Consider the following 6207-nt stretch of genomic DNA (forward strand, 5'->3'; position numbering starts at 1 on the left):
GTGGCTAGCATCCTACACGGAACCCACTATCCCACCAGGAAGGACTCCTTGATTCCCAGATGAATTAAAACAATAACAATTTTTTAAAAGCTTTCTTGGCACATAGCCCACATACAAAATTCGATAGTTCTGTCATATCAAGAAGAGTTGTGCCATCAACTTTAGAACATTTTCTTTCTTGTCCTCTTGCTCCCCATTTCTCCCCAAATTCCCATGCTATATGCCCAAGAAACCAATAATCCAGTTACTTTCGCTACAGATTCACCTAGATTTCATACACCAAAAATATACACGCACAAATTTCATATACAGAGAAAACATACATGAAACAATAACAAAGTAAAACAGAAAAACCTCAGTCAAAAAGAAAGTACAAAATATTTTTTAAAAACTAGAACACATTAAAAATGGGTTAAAGGGGAGATCAAATGATAAGGTGTTAAATGCTCACTTAACTACATCTGTAAAAAATTACTTTCCCATGCACCCTGCATGACAGCACGCTAGTCACATAGTGACGGGGTGATGGTCAGAGGGGATTCACTGGAGCCCATCCCCTTCACTTTAAAAATTGAAATAACTAACTTTAAGATGGGTCCAAAGGGAAAGCAACTGAAAAGATATTATATTTTAACCTAATTATATCTACCATCATTGACGGCACAATGCTCTTGTCTGGTAACAAGGCTAGTCACGTCCCTGGAGTATGCTCCGAGGGAATTCAAGGGAGGTTTCATTTGGGGCTTCCAGGGTCATCCCACAGCCTTCTGCAAACCAGGTGTTCACAGTCCCTGCCTCAGTAGAGACCGACAGGGACAGAGTCCTCCTAGTTGGCTGCCCTCAGATTGGCTCTGCCCAGGTCTCAGTCCTATGCCTTCCTTCTCCATTGGTTCCGAAAGGACAATCTAGAGAAGACTGAAGAGGCGCTGGCTGCTCCCCTGAAGAAGGGCTGCTATGTGTCAGGGTTGACCTGATGGCAGTGGGCTTGGGCTTTGGCTCTGTGGCATTCTGGGGACGAGCCCCCCCAGGGCGGACACTCAGCTCTGCCCGAAGCAAGCTCATCCTGTCCCCAGGCTTTGCTTCCCCGTCCACTGAGGTCCCAGGCAAGAGGCATTGGGTCTAAACGCTGGGCCACAGCTCAATCCAAGGCGGGCCTGCCTCACACTGGGCAAGTCCCACACTGTCCCAGGGCTGCTGACAGTTGCTTGGGTCTTGCCAAAAGGGAAAAATATGCAAATTATAAGCTGGAGTGAGAACGGTGCCTGTTAAATCCTGCCAGGCTTCAGTCATCAGATCGAGTCTCCCAGGTCGTGAATGGAGCCAAGACGAACACAAATCAAGTCCCGTCATGCCGTCTCTCTCAGGCATTCAGCCCCGTGGCCCTGCTTGTGCCCCGCTGACGTTTCTCAGCCTTATGGTCTGAGCCTTGGAGGGTTGCGACTTAATTCAAATCTCCAATAAACTCCCGGGAGACCGAGCAAGCGCCCCGCTGGCACCTCGACCTAGGAACTCGGGACACAGAGAGAGAGAAAGGGCAGATGAAGGGAATTCAGGGTGTGCAGAGGTGGCGGCCCAGGTGGTGAGGAGGAAATGTGTGCTGACAGTTTGGGCTTCCAAGCCGATGAAGGTGGTCTGGCGGACCGTTTCCTTCCTAGCCCAGAGATGCTGAATCCGAATCAACACTGTCACAAGCCCTCAGGTGATTGATTCTTGTGTATACGACAACTGAAGATCACTGCTCTGCTCGTGGGTCTCAGCACTGATCGTCACGCAGCGGTGTGATGGCAGGGCCTGGCCACTGGGGGCGTGGGGGTGGGGTGAAAGATGGGGGAGTCCATCCAGGTTTCCAGCCTTGAAAACTCTGTGGGGGCAGCTGGTAACAAGGAAGTGGACTCAAGGCAGTGCAGCGGGAACTTGTTAAGACATGCAAATTCTCTGCATGGGTTTGAACTGGACGGAAGTGGTTGGAAGACCTGTGTACAAGAGCTCTGGCCCTCGGGCAGCAATGTCCACAGCCGGATCCTGCTTGATTCATTCAGGCCAGAGCCACGGGCTCCTGCCTGGCCCCGTGAGGCTGCCCAGCCAAACGCCTGGGAGGAAGTAACCCTTCAAGAGCCTGCAGCAGCCCCCTGCTCCCCCTCCTCCCCTTCCCCAAGGGGTCTTCATTTTGCCTCCGTGGTCGAGAAGCAGGCCAGGACTATGTGTTAGAGAAGTCAGCCTGGATTCTGCACGGTTAGGACTGCAACAGTTTTTTATTGTCAATCAGGTGGGTGTGACATTGCAGATCGTGCACGCCCCCCCCCTCGTTTACCCTTCACCCTCTCTGATTTCGCTTCTGGACCACTATCTTCCTCTTCACCCGTAGTAACATCCGGGTCAAAGGAGGACTTCATTTCAGAAGCTCCTCAGACCTGTAGCATCAGGGTCACCTGGAAACCTGCTAGACATGCAGCCTCTCGGGCCTCCCCTGGACCTCCCGAATCAGTATCTGCAATGAACAGGCTCCCCGATGGTCCAAGGATTGAGGACCATCCATGACGAAGCTTGTAAACAGCTTGGCAATCCCCCGGGGAGTTTTCAAAGCTGCTGGTACCTGGGCTCCATCCTTCGAGGTTCTGGGATGCGGCCTGGCTATGAGGATCTTCAAACGATTTCAAGGTGAATCTAATAGGAAGTAATGACGGAGAACCACTGCTTCAGGTAGCTTTCGATTTTTCTCCTGGACCAAACCCAAGCAAGCCCAACACCTTGCCATCACAGTGGTTGTGATCTGAGTGCCTAGAAGACCGAGCAGAACTGCCCCTAACATTTCCAAGACTGCCCATCTTTAGGGAAGCGCCGGCTACGGCTTTCTCCCGTGGCGCAGCTGGTGGCTTTAACCACCAACCCTGCGGGAAGCAGCCCAATGCCTCATCCACAGCGCCCACCGCCAGTGCTCCTTGGAAAGCAGGTTCCAGGTATTGGGAATCAGAGTCGGGCAAACTTTCCTTCTAGTTTTTCTGAGCGATGGAACCTTGAACAGATGATTTAACCTTTCTAATGGCTAATTTCCTTCCAGAAAAATGAGGGTAAGGAAGGTCGATTTTATAGTTCTGTGACGATGTAAGTTGTCAACCATGTCAGGGTTTCCTGTAGAAGAACACCAGAGCAGAGACTGAAAACTCTAATTAAAGAAAAACTTTCTTGAAGTTAAAACATTTTTTTAAAAAGATGACACCACAAAGTTTAGGCTACTAACCAAAAACAAGGAAACGCAAGCTATAGTCTAGTTAATTACTTGATTTTAAAGGGGGAAAAGTCCATTAGAAATCTAGATAAAGCTCTTTCCCATCTTGCAAATGGCGGGTGAAGAAGCCGAGACACCAAAGAGAAGACGCCTGAAGTCAAGAAAGCGGATGCCGGTGACCCCGTTAAGGCCAAGGCCAAACGCCCCAGAAGGGAAGCCCCCCTGCAGCTGAAACCCCGTCCTAGTCCTAGGAACCGGGGCGGTATGCCCGCAAGGCCATGCACAAGAGGGAGTACTCAGTGGCCAAGTGCAGGGTTGAGAAGAAGACGAGAAGGTCCTGGCTACTGTCACAAAGCCAGTTGGTGGTGACAAGAACGGCGAGACCCAAGGGGTGAAGCTGCGAAAATGCCTGGGTATCACCCTACGGAAGACTTGCCTCGGAAGCCACTGAGCCTCTGCAAAAAGCCCTTCGGCCCGCAGCGTGTCAGGAGACCGCGTGCCAGCATCACCCTGGGACCACGCTGATCATCCTCATGGGTGCCACCGAGGCGAGAGAGTGGTCTTCCTGAAGCAGCTGGGCAGTGCCATGCTGCCTGTGACTCGACCTCTCTCCCGCAATTGAGTTCCTCTGCGCAGAACACACCAGAAATTCGTCATCGCCACCTCCCCGCAAAGTGCTATCAGTGGTGTGAAAATCCCCAAGTATCTCACGGATGCCCAGACACCAAGAAGGCGAGATCTTTGACACAGAGAAAGAGAAATACGAGATCACAGATGGGCGCCAGGTTGATCAGAAAGCCGCGGACTCCCAAATTTTGGCAACAATCAAAGCTGTTCCCCAGCTTCAAGGCTACTTGCATGGTACCTTCGTGCTCACAAATGGGATTTATCCTCACAAACTGGTGTTCTAGATTCTTGCAAAGAATTTAATTAAATAACTCAAAGTTTGAAGAAAAAAATCTAGATACAAGAGGCTTCAAAGGAAAAACAATTCTATTATCACTCAATTGTAAACATGAAGGAAATAAAGAAACATTTAAAATATTAAAAGAAAGATAAAATCAAGGATTTTATATCAGCAACACTTACTCTCCAGGAAACAGGATACATACACACGATTACCAACATTCAGAACTTAAAGAATATTACCGTAGTCCCTCCAGGAGCCCTTCTTAGGAATCTTGCAGAAAACAAGTTTCAGAAGCAAATTGATTGGGAGATCACGTAAATACCCCGAGCTGGGCATTCAGTATCGTGCAGAACGAGGACCAGAAGTCGCTGTTCGACATGAACAGGAAAAGCTTGTTGGCTGCTAGCCAAAAGGGGGGCAGTTTGAACCTACCCAGAGTCCCCTCAGAAAGCAGGTCTGGCAATTTGCTTCCAAAGACCCCCAAACCCTGCGGGACAGTCCCACGCTGCACGCAGGGGGCAGATGTGAGTTGGAAGCCACTCAACTGCAACAACAATGGCAAAACGAAGACTGAACATGAGTCCCGCAGGAAAGGGCATCATTTACACACTGACTGCGACCTCCAAGGAGGCGCCCCAGGGGTGCAGTGGGTGCATGCTTAGCTGCTCATTGAAAGGTTGGAGGTGTGAACCCACCCGTGGTTCAACGGGAGAACGAGGTGGCAGTCGACTCCCGTAAAGATGACAACCTTGGAAACGCCATGAGACCGTCCTAGTCTGTCTTCCAGCGAGGGAACGATTGTGAGGATGGCGAACGGCCGTCGTACGACAGTGTGCCCTTCTGCTGTGCATCGTGTCGAGGGGTGAATGTGGTGGACTGGCTCAATGGCAGCTAACTGCAACAACCCGAGCCAGGTGGAGAAGAGCCGCCCCATGAGGGTGCCAAGCCTGTCATATTTATGGAAACAAACCGCCACGGGTGGGTTCGAACTGCCAACCTTTCAGTTGGCAGCTGAGCTGTGGCCCCCTGCCCCCCCAGGACTCCCCACTGTACCCATGGTGCGATGATGGGCAAGGGTGGGAGAAAGGGGGCACGTTTGGACCCTCTTTGGGGTTGGAGAGTTTCGTGGCTGCAGTTTTGCATGGGGATTGTTAGATACAGCAAGGGGAGGACTGTGCAGATTTTACCACCTCTGTGTGCTTGAGAACCACGACCAGTGTAAAGGGAGTCTCCTACAACACCGAAGAGCGTCAGGACACCACAGTCAGTGTTTGAGTAGGCGAGCAGATACATTTGACCACCAAACACAGAAACTACTAACAATGGCCAGCCTGCTACCACTAGGTGTGTAGAGTAGGCTCCATTCCTAGCGAGCCTATGTAAAACAAAACAAAACGCTGTCCAGCCCCGCCGTCTACAACCATTGTTATGTCTGGGCCAATTGTGGCAGCCTTGGTGTCCGTCTGTCTCGTCAAGGACTTCCTCTTTTTCTGCTGCCCCTCCACTTTACCAAGCATGATGTCCTTCTCCGGGGACTGGTCTCTCCTCACAATTTGTCCAAAGTACGCGCAATGCAGTCTCACCATCCTTGTCGCTAAGGAGCATTCGGGCTGCACTTCTCCCAAGACAGGACCGAACTGCCGCTGCTGTGATGCACATCCCCAGCGGAACCCTGTGGGTATGCAGCCGCGGCTGTGGGTTCTTTCACTAGGAGGTACTTCTATGTGTTGTCTCAGCTATTGTTATCCACAGTGGGTGCTTAATGTCGAGGCCTTTGCAAAATGGTCATATTTTAACCTCTCATTTTGTATTTGTTTGACTGGTGACCATGTCGTTGTTTTGTGGGGTCCTGGTTTACAACTGCCAGCACCAGCGCCATGACAGGTTGTATAAAACCCAGAGTCTGGGGCAGGCCTAAGTTTCGGTTTCAGGTTCTTGGTCACTGATGCCACTCTGTCGGATGAGACATTGACTGTTTCAAACTGACCAATGGGACGCATTGCCTGATTGCGAACTAACCAGTGGAATTCAAGTAACAACCCACCACCGATTGACCAATCGGGGAGGCACG

At 50.7% G+C, this 6207-nt stretch overlaps 1 pseudogene; it reads left to right on the forward strand.

Moving 5' to 3' along the window:
- Nucleotides 1-3338: 3338 nt before the first annotated feature.
- On the forward strand, nucleotides 3339-4137 carry LOC101651473 (annotated as a pseudogene).
- The last annotated feature ends 2070 nt before the right edge of the window (nucleotides 4138-6207 follow it).

This window comes from Echinops telfairi, unplaced genomic scaffold (assembly GCF_000313985.2).
Source record: "Echinops telfairi isolate 266 unplaced genomic scaffold, ASM31398v2 ScPeMD7_7468;HRSCAF=8506_0, whole genome shotgun sequence".
Taxonomy (NCBI): Eukaryota; Metazoa; Chordata; class Mammalia; order Afrosoricida; family Tenrecidae; genus Echinops; species Echinops telfairi.